Here is a 14,730-nt window from a genome sequence, read left to right as displayed (position 1 = left end):
TGGCTCAAAGGAGGTGTGGCCTTGTTAGAGTAGGTATGGCTTTATTGTAGGAAGTGCATCACTGGGGGTGGGCTTTGGGGGTATCAGAAGCTCAAGGTAGGTCTAGAGGCACACAGTCTCTTTCTGTGGACCTAATTCTCAGCTCCTTCTCTAGCACCATGTATGCCTAGATGCTGCCATGCTTCCCGCCATGATTGTAATCGACTAATCCTCTGAAACTGTAAGCCAGCCCCAATTAAATGGTTTCCTCTATAAGAGTGGCCATGGTCATGGTTTCTCTTCACAGAAATAGAAAATCCTAACAAAGATAAATGGTGAGAATAAAAATATTTTCTGTTGGAAAAAGGTGTTATTTTATATACAAAAAGACAACTGAGAGAGGAGCTATGTTTTGAACTCAATGTTGACACACATATATCTGTGCATATTTAATATTCATAATTGAACATATTCATAATATTTCTAAAACCCTTACTAAAGAACATATTAGGAAAGTGACACCATGTATTACTCATTTTTCAGTCACTGTCATTGTCTTTTTTCTTCACTGATGACAAAATCAAAGTTGTGCTTCAGTGTATTTCCTTGCATTTCATTCATCCACACATGGGATATCTTGTAGAAGGAAAACTTTCTGTTTTTCTTCCTATTTATTGCAAAAGTCTAACCTATTATGACGTTTCTAGATTTAACATTTGGCACTTTTTCTATTGACCTAAATGCCTCCATAGTCCCTTTTTTTGTCTATTATGGAACTTTTACCCTCAAACAGACTTTTCGGTAATTTAAACTTAGTTATTGTTTATTTGATATGAAGAGACAATATCATGAAGGCAACTATTAAAAAAGAAGCATTTAACTGAGAGTTTGCTTAGGATTTCAGAGGTTTAGTTCATTATCACCACAGCAGGAAGCATGCCGCTCCCCACGTCCCCCACTCCCCCTTTTCACTGAAGAAACATCCTGAGAGCTATATCCTATCCACAGAATACAGGAAGAGAGTGAACTGTGTCTAGCATGGGCTTTGAAACCTCAAAGCTCACCCACTGTGACACACTTCCTCCAACAAGGCTACACTTCCTACTCCTTCTCGTATAATGTCACTCCCTTATGACTAGGCATTCTAATATATGAACCTGTCGGGCCATTATTATACAAACTATAAGAATAACCATGATGCAAAAAATGTATATTTCTGAATTTTTTAAGTTAGAGTTGAAATTGTGCTTTGTCATCATTTAGTCACAAGAAACTTCAAATTCCTAGTAATTAATATACTTTAATGTGCCAAGTTCTTTGAGCCAAGACAAGAAAATTTTAAAAAAGGTATGAAAAATATAATGTCATTTTGTCTGTATTTACAAATTAATACACATAAATTAATTTATGAAAAGCCTTTTTTGATTAAAATGACAATGCATTGGTTAAATTAAAAGAAGCTTTTAAAAAGATAACTACAATTTATTTTTTAGAACTAGCCTACAGACTGTATTTTCATGAAACTTATTTGGTATCAATGTCACCAGTTAAAAATCTAAAAACACAATCAAGAGCTTAGCCAATCAAGTATGATCACGATCTTTTTTGCCTATTAGTATTTACATATGTTAGGCTACTTCCAGATGAAAACAGAAAATAAAAAGTTTAAAATGGTCTATAAGAATCATTTCTTAACACAATCAAAGACATTACTTATTTGGAATTTTATATTATAATAATTATTATTTTTATTATTATTATAGAAAGCTTTCTATTGTTTTAATATCTATGTGAACACACAATCTTCAGAAGAGAAGAAAAATGACACTATACACAGGGTTTTTGCAAAGCAACATTTAATCTTAGAAAAAATGTTTACTAAAACCTAGTCACCCTTCTCTGGATCCTGTAGTTTATAGAGATGTTGCTCTTCAAATTCCTTTGAAGCCTAACTAGCCAGCGTGGACTATTCTTTTGTCTGTACATTTACATATTATTTTAAAATCGATTCCAAACTATTTTGGATCTGCATGTGTGTCCCCTCACAGATGATCTCACTAAGTTAGGACAGAAATTACCCTTGCCTTATCCCCGCTTTCCAAACTGCTTAGCTTTTATTACACACTGAGGGTCATCTGTGTTGTGTGAAATAACAAGTGAAGTTCCTTGTGGTTAAAAATAAATTAAAAAAAATGCTAGGCATGTTCTCATAGTACAAGTGGCAAAATAATACATCTCACAGCAATTGATACAACAATGAGTGTGTAATGTCCAGTGGAAACTGGGTTCTAAAATTCGCAGAAGCGTCAGTGGTGAAGAAGATGTGTCAGGAAAAGGCGGAACAACTTGAGGCCCCAGGGAAGGGATGTTGAGTTAGTGGTAGAAAGCATACACGGGGATAGAATAAACTATAGGAATATAGTAGTCTGTAGCATGGCAAAAGTTTAATGTATACTTAAGAGTAACAATTTTCATATAGTCCATTTAAATCCCTGTGCTGACTCCGTGATCAGGTGCATGGACACTGGACTTAGATCCAGAGACTTGGCTATGGTTGGCAAAGGGTCTGTGTTCATCCAAGTGTCATGTGCTGAAGGTTAATCCCCAGTGTTCTGGCTGAGGTGGCAGACCCATGCAGAGGTGCAGTCTCAAGGAAGGTGGTTAGTGCCTTAGAGTTGTTGCCCACAGAAAAGGCTGATGTAGCTCTGAAAGGACATGGTTGGGTTCTGTGAGGGAACTACTGTAGAAAGAGTACATGCTGAGCACACTTCTGAATTCCTGAATCCCTATGGACCTCGTCTACAAATGCCTAACACCACTATGAGACCCTTATAGAGACTAATTGGGAAAAGGATGCCCAATTTAGGGCTTTTACTTGACCTTAGCCAAAACTCCTGGAAACAATTCCAATCTTGGACATTCGTACTCTAAAACTGTGAGCTTTCCAATTTAAAGCAATGTCATGCATTTAATTCTAGAAATAATAATAGTTATTATTATTTAGACTATTATGCTAGACTCGTGTCCAAACTTAAAAACACTTTCTTCTCTTTGGTTCTACACATAATGAGAGTATTCACTGTCATATCACCCTCCAATTTTAATTAAAGGTGATTTTCAATATTAGCTTTCAGTGGTCTACTATTTGACCTCTATAATAATTCCATGATTTCTAATTAAATATCTTATGCTGAAAGGTATTGAGTTAAACACTCCTTTTTCCTAATTTCAAGTGAATTTATATTAGACTTTAATTTCAAAATAATTAATGGCTTTCTTCCAACATTTGAGATTCATGGCTTCTTTTCAAACATCATTCTCTTTTAATGTTGCCTAATTTTCATCTGGAGATTTTATTTTCATTAAAAATGCCATCAAAAATTGGAGAGCTCTAACACAAAGTCCTACGTCCTACAACATTCAATAGTGAACACTGAATAAAAATGTATTTGGAGAAAAACTAGGAGAAGCTTCTTGTAGGATTTTCTACGAAAAGGAATGAGTAAAAATGGATCTCAAGCAATAGAAAATTGAATTATAGGCAGGAATGAAATATGAAAAGAAAAATGAGCAAATGAGAATATATTAATAATGTTCATATATATAACATTTAAAAACAAAAGTAAGGATTAAAAATTAAATTAGTGTTATAAAAAGTAGATAGAAAATAGTAGTGGGAAAATGAAGAGGACAGGAGGACATCTAACAAGTGTGCAGGAAAGGGTGAGAATACTGGTTTACAGTAGACTTTGTTACATTTACAATTTGAAATAAATAAACTAATTAAGGTTAAAACTAAAAACAGTACACAGATCATCTAAGATCAAAAGTGCATCTAAGTGCAGAAAGGAAATAAAAAATCCATACATTTAAATAGGGCCAAAGTGCAATTCAGTAACGGAGGGCCAAAACTCCAGACCATTGTTGGCCTAAAAGCAGCCACCAATAAAGAAAGTGTTAAATCTCAATACTACAACACCTTGCTTAACATGCACAAAAAAGGCTCAAAATTCAATCCCCAGAATCAGAGCAAGGGAAAGAAAACAGCAAATCTAAAAGAAGGAGACAGTCCTGGCAGAGTAGTAAGGGTGTGTGTGTGTGTGCGCGCGCACGCGCGCGTGTGCACGCATGCATGTATATGTGTGTGGGAGGTGCCTGTCTATCTGTACACATGTGTGGGGGTGGGGTGCCCAGGTCTACTTAATTCAGAAGAGTAACCTCTCACTTTCAGAAGAAATAATTATGTCAAGTATGTGGTCACCCAAATCTCATGTGGAAAGGAGTGGCCTGCAATTAGGCACAGTGAGCTAGAGAAGATGACCTGCTAAGAGAAAAAGATTCTATGGTCTGCATAGCTGTATCTCCAAAATATCCCATGTAGAAATTCTAACATATAATGTGCTCATTCAGGAGGTGGAATTTCTGCAGAGAATAATGTGTGACAGTGACCTCTGGAGTGTGATTAGTGCCTTTATAAAGGTTGCCCACAAACTTGTCCTCCTTTTTCCCATGCCAAGTCAGGGGTAAATGCTTGCAGCAGGTTCTCACCAGTCACCGAATCTATGATTGCAATCTTAGGCATCCAAGTTTTTACATCCCTGCTGCTTATGAACTAAAGCAAGGGAATTCTGTTCGCTTCGCAATGAACCAGATGCTACAAGATCTGACAGAAAATGGCCCAGAAAAGTTAAGAAAGTTGCTCTAGGAGAGGGCTGGGGGTGTTCTGCACCAAAGATAAGGCCTGGAGGAGCAGGCTTCTCTTTCTGTTTTGTACAACAGAAGGACTCACTGACCAGTGGCAACACCAGCAGTTGAAGCCCAGTGAAGTGACTTCCTGGGTGTTGGATATGAGCTGAGGCTACCATTGAGAAGCTAGGAGATTAGCAAATCCAGCCTGGGACATTAGCAGCTACCTGTGGCATGGAACCTTTTAAAGAAAGAAATTTAGAAATTTTCTATTTTCAATGTGTCATACTATCCACAGTTCATCAATAGAGCTTCGAAGGATATTTCTATTTAATCCCCTTTGCACCTGGGGCTCTGTCTCAAGTTCTTTTTAACTCCTTTATTGACCAGCAATGCCATCACCTGGGCTATTTGTTTTCCTGTGTCATTTGTTAATCCTTTGTCTCTTTCTGATGCTACCTCCCAACTTCCTTATTAAACTCTTTCTCTTCTCTGTTTTAATCTCACATACATTACCTACTGTTTTAAGAAGTACCATCAGTTTCCATGGAAACATGTTTGATTCATGATGCATATGCTGAATCCCTGCCCCCCTCAAGCAAGTACACAGCAGGAGACATATTTCAAGAGCTTCCCTGGTTCAAAATTTTGTTATAATATAGCTCTAGTCAAGCAACTTTTCTTTCTCCTTTCAGCTTCACTCACTTATGAAACAGACACCATTGCATGCCTACCCAGTGAAGTTCTGATGGTGAACACAGAAGACAGAAAACACACCTCTGGATTCATAAGTAATTTGTAGTCTAGTGGTGTTCCAGGAAGTTGAATCACCTACTCTAAGCAGAGCCTGGAAGACAAGATTCACAACCTGAAAACAACTGGTTATCAGTTGCAAGAAGGCATAGCGAGACCCAATTGACAGAGTGCTAATTCAGCAGCCTGGCATGGAACATATATTAAGTCGATCCTTAGATTTTAATCAAAGACAGGTATTGTAGAGCTTCGAGAAATGTGGGTATTAGAATTAACGCGAATCGAGGATATGAGGAGCCCCCCTAAAGTATCCAAGTTGTCTGAAGACAGTCTGAAAGCCAATTTAAACAATGCCAAATTTATACTTTAAAAAATGATCTTAGGCCAAAGTAGCACCATTCCATTTACATGTTTATTGTATTCTTTGCTGAGAGAGTACTAAAAATAGATTGCTTGGCTTCAAGCCTGGGATCAATGATTTCTGAAGTTTTTTTCACTTTGCAGTGTTAGCTGGTGTATATCTGTATGATTTACCAAAGGCAGAACACAGAACTAGGAATAAACTGTTCTTATATCACCATATATCAAAATCAGAAAAGAAACATTTTAAATTATCTGAATTATTCTTAAGGAGTAATTATCTTTAAATCATGATCCACCACATTTGTTCAGTGACCTTTTGTATTAAACTTTTGCCTTAAATTTTAATAAATGACTTAAGCTTTAGATTTTTGTCATATTGGCTTTGGGTATGAAATTTTCAAAGTAAAATCAATGTGGTTAAAATCCAGAAATATGTTTGACTTTCATATAAAGTGACGGCTCTTAGATCATCTTTTTAATAAACAGCGAGGTGGCAGTGACCATTAGGAGTATGTTGTTCAGCATGGTGAGGTGTTCCTGTAAAGCCAACATTTGGGAGATGAATCCCAACATTTGGTAAGTTGAAGGGGAAAATGACGAATCAAGGCCAGTTTGGGCTACACACTAGCAAACCGAAGACTAATCTGCGTTGCCTATTGAGAGCCCGTCTTAGAAAAGACAAAAAAAAAAAAAAAGTCTTAAGTAAGAGAAGAATCCAGTCATTTTAACTTTGTATAGACCACACACAGAGTGAATTCAGTTTCTTACTTTCAAGAGTGTAACTGGGGCTGTTATTAAAACAGATAAATTGTTTGCATGGAATCTGATGCCGACTCTTTAAAGTTCAGGCCCTATCTTTCTTATCCTGGAAGATCTCCAACATGGGGCTAAAGGAGAATTTTCAAGGCATCTGTGTCCAGATGCCACACCAGGAGGTCTAATCTGCGGGTTTACTTCATATTAACACTCAGGCCACCATAGCAGGCAGCTGACACATATTTTAAGGCTTACAGATTGGAAAGCTGGTTCTTGTCTTGATATCATGGTGTCCTTAATATCAAAAATCTTTAGAAAAAAAATACAAAGAAGATGGCAGTTCAGTAATCATGGAGAGCCCAGCCTGGATCTCTAGTACCCAAGTGAAGCCTTGGCACAATGCTGTAAGCCTGCTACCAGGTTTAGTTTAGGCAGATACAAGATGGTTTGGTGACCTATAGGCCAGTCTCAAGCCTTGACACTGTACTGTAAGCCTGTCACCATAGTGCTGCAGATGTAAGGTGATCCAGGGGACCTATAGGCCAGTCTCGATGACACTGTGAGTTTCAGGAGCAGTGAGAGACCATATGCCCCTTCAAACATTTTTATTCTTAAGTGTGTGTGTGTGTGTGTGTGTGTGTGTGCATGTATGTGTGTGTGTGCATGTGCATGTGTGTATGTGTGCATGTGTGTTTTACCTGTGTGGTTTGTTTCACACATGCTACAACACATAATTTTTCAATTGGAACACAACTTCATATAATTAGTTCTGTCCTACCTATTTTTTGTGTGTTCCAGGGATTCAACTCAGGTCATCAGGCTTGCTGGGCAATGCTTTACCCACAGAGCCAGCTCACCAGCCCTGTCTCTGAAACTAATGTGAAGGCAATAGAGGGAAATACCAGACATCAACTTCTGTTCTTCATACATGTACTCTAAGGCAAGTGCACCAACAGCCAGCCACATGTTTACACACCCACACACCCACACACTCACACACACACACACACACACACACACACTGGGGGATCGTAAGTAAATGCTTGGTCTCTTTTGCTTTAAAAGATTTGGGCGTGGTCTCTTTTGCTTTAAAACCTGTTTTTTAAGAGACCACACCCGAATGGGCTGGTATCTTAAAAACTATTGGCTGAAGGAGTTGAAGGAGCTCCCACCGCAAGTAAATGAAGGTTTTTCCTATTTTAGAATAAAAGAACATTCCTCTAGTTACCAAAAAAGAGGAAAAGGCTACGAGTTTATAATGCTATGACCCAGTAGTGCTTTTCTTTTTGTACATTTATTTCTACATACAGTGGATGAATAATAGTACATATTTATTTTATAACAGAGAAAAGTAAGACATAGAAAGACCAAGTAGTATCTCCCTGGCCTCTCAATTATGAACAGAAACTGTACTAGAAGCTGAATTTGCAGTTTTAAATCTAGGGAAATAACCACACTACCATACCCTCATTCACTAGCTAAATAAAGGGTCAGTTTCCCTAATTGAATTATTTTCAGATAGCTGGAGAAGCTTGACAGAATGGCAGATTCTACTTGTGTTCAGTAGTGTAAAACTACTACCCATAAATAAGTGAAAGAATGGGGTCACCAGTCATTTTCTTTAGATAACACACACACACACACACACACACACACTTTTGGCAGATAGTGACCATTGAGTAGTGGATATCAGTATTTAATTTCTAAAATTAAAAGCATCATCCACCTAAAATTTAAAAAGCATTTTTTTCTTTCATAATGTTTTAAAAGCAACATAGTCATTGAGACCTTATATAATTATAAAAGAGGTAATTACACTTTGTGGAACAGAGAGCACAGAGAAACTGTTGTGGCAGATTTCGACATTATCTGATCTTGAGGCTTCATATCTCAAAAGCAATTTGTATAGCATATGGGTCAGATTGCCCTGCATACAATGATTAGATTTAACAGGAGTCAGAGATCAAACGCAGACATAAAAAGACAGGACACAGCTCAGACACTGCCACGACAGAGACAAATGGGAAACTGAACCAAAGGGCTATTTGCATAGAGTACAGGGCACTTCGTTTTTCATATAACAGACGACTAAAGAATCCAGGTTTGGGATTGCAGTTTAAGCATACCATCTTTAGGGGTAAAGAGATGGCACCATGTTAAAGGAAGATACTGCTCTTTCAGAGTACCCAAGTTTCTCTCCAGACACTCAGGTCAGGCAGCTTACAACCACCACAGGTGTAGCTCCTGGGTACCCAACTCCACTGTTCTCACTGGCAGTCACAGAGATGCAAAATTAGAAATAGCAAAAATTAAAATAAAACCACTTTAGTGGTTTGAATACAAATAGCCCCATTGGCTCATGTGTTTAAACACTTGCTCCCTTGTTGGTAGAACTATTTGAGTGTAAGGGCTAGAAGGTTTACAAGGTTGAGCCTTGTTGGAGGAGATGTGTCATCAGTGTGGCCTTTACAGTTTCAAACTCCCACACCAGGACTGTCTCATTCTCTCTACCTCCAACGTGTAAGCTCTCAGATACTGGTCCAGTGTCGTACCAGCTTGCTACCATGCTTCCTGCCATGTGATCACAGACTAACCCTTTGAAACTGTAAGCAAACCCCAATTAAATATTTTCCCTTTATAAACTGACTTGGTTATGGTGTCTCTTCACACCAGTAGAAGAAATGTAACCAAGACAACCACCTTCAATAACACACAAACATAAAGGCAGGAGTGAAAAGTTTTGTGGGGTGCTCATCATGATACCCATCATCAATTCCAGTACGAGGGAGGCAGACAGATTTCTATGAGTTTGAGGCCAGCCTAGACTACATAATAACTTTTAGGCCACCCAGAGTTAGAGAGACCCTGTCTCAAAAAAGTAAAAAAAAAAAAAGTGAAATTTGATTTGTTTCAAGTATGTTCCTGTGAAGAAACTATTAATGTAAGCACATCCTATATGAAATGAATCCATAGGTAACAGCCCATATCCTGATTTTGAAGATTAAATGAGTGTGATAATAAATAAGATGAACTTGGTGGCTCATAATGATAATGAAAATTTTCTAAATGTTTTTTGTTATGGGTGATGATGGTGAGTGTTTGGTTATTTTCTTTGCCTTGTGCCTGCTAAGCATGTGCTCTCCCACTGAGGTACATCCCAGCTCTCTTTTTCAGTTTTTACACCTATGGATTTGATGGCTGAGATTAATTGTGAGTGATATTTAACTAGTCTGTGTGAATATATCTATCTAGGTGTTAGAAGTTGTAGAGATATTTGTGAGTGAGCAGAAAGTCCATATATTTAATTCAAGATGGAGACACACTTGAATAGATTATCTCTTAGAATCGAAAGAAATTACTATTTAGATAATTATCAATAAAACACTTTATTAGAAAGCATCTGTAAAGTGTCTTCATGTAACATGCTAATATAGTATTAATGGCTCAAAAATTATGCATTAAATACAAAGCTCTGGTTTGATATGAAAGTCCTCATATATTTTGTTGGTTTTTGTTGTTGTTGTTTTTGTTTTTCGGTTTTTCGAGACAGGCTTTCTCTGTAGCTTTGGAGCCTGTCCTGGAACTAGCTCTTGTAGACCAGGTTGGCCTTGAACTCACAGAGATCCACTTGCCTCTGCCTCCCGAGTGCTCGGATTAAAGGCATGCGCCACCACTGCCCAGCTCATATATTTCTTTTATTATTTACTCTTACTCTTATTTAATACGGCCTCAGTTTCATTTAATACTTATTTTTAGTGTAAAAACCATATTCTGTTCTACCTTATAGATCTACTGGAGACCTACTGTTTCCCAACCAATTTCAGATGGAAAGCCATTGTGCCCCCTAAATAAATACATGTTCATATTCAAGTATTACCATTATTTCTCTTCTATTAAAAAATGTCTCCTTCTTTTCCCATGAAGAAACTTTCACACATCTTACTTCCTGTCCTAGCACCAGAGCCTGAAAAGGTGAGCCCCTCCCATATTCTTTCCCTTTACAATTGACTAAGACATTCCTTAAAGCAGTTCAATTTATAGTCACAGCTGTATGCATGCCCAGTAGACGGAATATTTTCTTGAGCTAAACACACAAACAGTGGGAATGCACCCAAAGCTATTCTTAGGGAAGAAATGAAGTGGTTCATGAGAGAAATTATAGTCAGGAGCAGCTGATTTCTACAGCTAGTAACCCCATGGATTTTACCAGGTGGGGCTCCCCAAGAGGAATCGCTCATCTGGTAGCTTGGCTTGCTGAATACTACTTGTCATCTGCTGTATGTCCCTATGGCCTTCTGCAAAGGGAAGGGTGATTTTTAGCCATTTTCCATTCATTTTTATTGCTCCTTCATCCATATGATTATTTTATGTTGTTGTAGGCATTAAGATGACCTGCATTTAGGCAAATTCAAGACAGTGCTTCAATTTGTAAATTGAAATATTGAGAGGTGACAAAGAAACATACCCACAATCTATCCCCATGAGTAGTAATGAAAATTTAATTTTTCTCACATTTTTTCTTACCTGTTGTTCTCAGTCATTTCCTCTTTTCACTAAACCCTCTACCTGTTTCTTTCCCTTCCAATTTTAAATCCCTAGCACCAAATACAAGCAAAGCAATTCTGTCTCATGTTTAACTAAAGAAGAAAGCTTGGCTTATGGGAGAAGTTCTAATTAACAGTATTAACTCATTCATTTATTGACTAACAATGGCTACATTTGAGAATGTGGCCCTCTTCTTTCAAGTGTGGCGGTCCCAACTGCAGTAATTCAGCATCTTAAGTTTAGAGTCAAAAGGGAGAAGCTGTAAAGGAAGAGGAGTATGATGGTTTATGCTTTAACCTGATTGGATTAGAGGATTCTGCAGGGAACTGGCAGTGAGCATCATTTGTGGAAATGTGTGTCAGAGTTTCCTGCCCCTGCCATTTGAGTCAGTTGGATGAACAAAGATGATACAGCATCATCTGATTTGGGTGAGTACCATCCAATAAAGGCAGGGATAAATAATGCAAGTGCAGAGTAAATGTGAAGTCTTCCTCCTTCCACTTTAGAATGTAACTGATCATCTTTGACTGATCTTGAACATGAGAAATCTATACTCTCAAATTTGGAATCTGGACCTTATTCTAGAGGCCTCCTAGGTTCTCGGGCATGTGGTATCAGAGATTTTACTATCACCTTAGATAACTGTAAGGCCTTCAGACTTAGACATTTTTTTTTAAAAACAACTATTATGTTTTTTTTAATTTTCATGGGAATGCTCAGCTTCCATAATTCTGTAAGCTTTTTTGCTCAAATAAATCCTTTTTTACATGTACATGCATATAGTATCTCTATGTGTGTATGTATGTATCTCTCTGTCTCTCTATCATCTACCTATATGTCATGTATGAATGTGTCTGGTGTCTACATACACACCTATCATCTATTTACCATATCTTTATCTCTGTGAATTTCTCACTTTTTTTTTTTTTGCCTTTCTGGAGAACCTAGAGTAAGACACTGAGGCAATTTTCTGATATTATGCACTTGCCTGTGTTAGAAACTCTTATTTTAGACAACAGACATATGTAGTTCATATTCTGAATGACTAACCAGAGCCAAAACACAGGAGACACAAATAAGAGTCATGAACTCAACTATGTCCCAAATGGCTGGCAGATACAAACTTTTCATTCCTCTGTCTGCTTTCTGTAATTCACCAAAATGTTATAAAACAGTTCTTAAAAACAGGCCTTAAGAGCCAAGCAGTAGCTCTTGAGAAGCAGATATAGATGGAAATAGACTAAAACAGAAATCAGAGCAGATCAACGTGCCTTCAGAGGTAAGAAGTATTGTTTTTAAGAAGCACTAGAAAAATCACAGAGTAGTTAAAGAAATTAAATTGTTGGGCCAGTCGGGTACTTGATCCTCTTTAGCTTACTGTCTTAGACTGTTTGCATTGACGCAACAAAACAATAGTCTAGTGGCTTAATGACAACAGAAATTTCTTTCATGTAAAGCTGGAGGCTAATGAAATACAAGATGAAGTACTAAAATATCTGGTGGACAATTTGTAAATAGTATCTTCTAGCTATAACTTCAGACTGTGTAAAGAGCATTGGTATTCTCCAAGATATCTTATACAAAGGCACCGACCTCTCAAGGGCAATAATTCATTCCCTCCTAAAGGTATCACTAACTCCTAGAAGTGTCACTTGGGTGTTAGGATTCTAACATATGAATTAAGGGTGTAGGGACACATACATTCAGACATTAGGAGATGCAAACAAAATGGTTTTATTAAAGCTTAGAAATCCCCCAAAGAAAGGTTCTGATCTGTTTCGAGATGACTCTATTGAAAGTCTAGATTGCCAAAAATGTTGTAGATGTACGATACAGGTAGAGAAAGTGATATTGTCTAAGAAGCTCATTTGGCCAGCATTAGTTTGACCTGCTTGGATGTTCCTTGAGCACGAATTGCAGGAGAAAGGCTGTCTCCCAGGTGCAATAGAACTGCAGATAGCAGCTTGCCACAGAAGATGTTATGGATGAGAAAAAGATGTGTACCACACACACAGTATTCTTCTTGCCGGCTGTGTAGATACTATGAACTCACATTCTTTCCTATTAATTTCTTCTGATTCAAGCAAGCATCTCTAAGCTCTTGAAGAAAATTTATGACAAAAATAAAAATAATTCCAGGAAATGGAAATGGAATGGCAGGCTCAAAAGAGAAGAGAAATAATTAATTTAAGAAAAAAAGAAGTATTTTTCCTCTCAGAAGATATGAAAGCATCTCATCATGAAAATAAGGCTGCAATATAGTAAAGGTGGTGCTAATATTGAAAAAAAAATCTTTGAACATTGAATGAAATGAACATTCTTGTAACACTCAAGACTTCTCAAAGTAAGTTGCAAATAGTAATCAGTCATAATCCTACTCTATAATATTCCTACACTGTAGGTATTGTTGTTGTTATAACTTGTTTAGAGGAAAAATAACAGATGTGCAGAAAGGAAAGAATCAGCTCAAGGTTGGACATACACCTTAGCTTTTGTCCTCTATAATATAGTTAAGGCCTACTATGTGGAATTATAAAAGGAAATGTTAATGACATGGAAACACAAAAAGAACATCAGAATCTTTTATGGAACATTAGCATGTAGCTATAGTAAGCTTTTCTGAAATGATAAAATCAATAATAGGAGGAATGGTCACTGAGAAGAAGACAGGTCAGAATTCTTACTTTATGTGACAACTTCTGGAAAAAAGAAAAAAGACACTCACTTGGTAAATTCTCCGAGAAAAAAGTAAAAATAATGTGAAATATCAAACATTAAAGAAAATTAAATGGCTATTTATGATGCTACATCAAAGTCCCAAGTCTCATGTAATCTGTGTGACTGGTACCAATGATGTCACAGAATTTATGGTGGAGATGACATTCACCCTTGAAGTTCATCATAAGGTAGTTGACAATCAAGTGCCTATGTGAAAGGAAGGGGTCTTTGCAGCAGATCCATGCTGTGTAAGCTTTGTCTACTGGGTCCTGTTTATTCATCAAAAATCTACAATGGCCTGCAAGAGGTTATCTACCCTGCATCTTAGCATTCTCGTCTCTTCAGTTCGATAATGCCACTGTATTGGCACAAAGGCTACCCTGCAGTTCCAACTCCACATCTCTATAGTAAAGTCATCTTGAAGGAACTCCCTTCCTGTATCATCTACCTGCTTCACTCCCTTCCATTAAGTCCACATTCAATGTCACCTTCTCGGTGATGACTTCCTTGGGTATGATGGAGGAAGGTAATTGGTTAATTATAATAAACCAACTGCTTGGCCTCATAGCTTAGAACATAAGTGGGTGGAATAAACAGAATAGGATCTGGGCGGAAGAGGAAGTGAGGTCAGACTCTGCTCTGCTCCCGGAGAGACCCGACAGCTCTGCTCTCTGGAGCAGAGACGCCATGCTCAGCTCTGCCGGATAGACACAATAGCTCTGCTCTCTGAGGCAGACGCATGAAGCTCAAACCCAGGATGGACGGAGGCTAGAATCTTCCCGGTAAGCGCACCTTGGGGTGCTTACACACATTACTAGAAACGGGCTAGTCCAGGTGCGAGAATTAGCCTGTAAGGGCTAGAGTTCATGGGCCAAGCAGTTCTTAAATGAATACAGTTTGTGTGTTGTTATTTTGGGCATAAGCTAGCCA

At 37.7% G+C, this 14,730-nt stretch overlaps 1 protein-coding gene and 1 non-coding gene across 2 annotated transcripts in view; one reads left to right on the top strand and one right to left on the bottom strand.

Annotated features, from left to right (window-relative positions):
* Positions 1-14,730, bottom strand: part of Adgrb3 (adhesion G protein-coupled receptor B3) — a 709,539-nt gene that overhangs the window by 242,258 nt on the left and 452,551 nt on the right. The window lies entirely within an intron of this gene.
* On the top strand, positions 10,451-10,547 carry LOC126497028 (small nucleolar RNA SNORD22). Its single transcript, XR_007590512.1, has one exon. It is a non-coding gene; the product is annotated as a small nucleolar RNA SNORD22 (small nucleolar RNA).

The sequence above is a fragment of the Alexandromys fortis genome, unplaced genomic scaffold (assembly GCF_014885135.2).
Source record: "Alexandromys fortis isolate MF-2015 unplaced genomic scaffold, M_Fortis_MF-2015_v1.1 scaffold_20, whole genome shotgun sequence".
NCBI classification, from domain to species: domain Eukaryota; kingdom Metazoa; phylum Chordata; class Mammalia; order Rodentia; family Cricetidae; genus Alexandromys; species Alexandromys fortis.
Note: the sequence above shows the minus strand (reverse complement) of the source record. Positions and strands in the feature narration are given on the sequence as shown.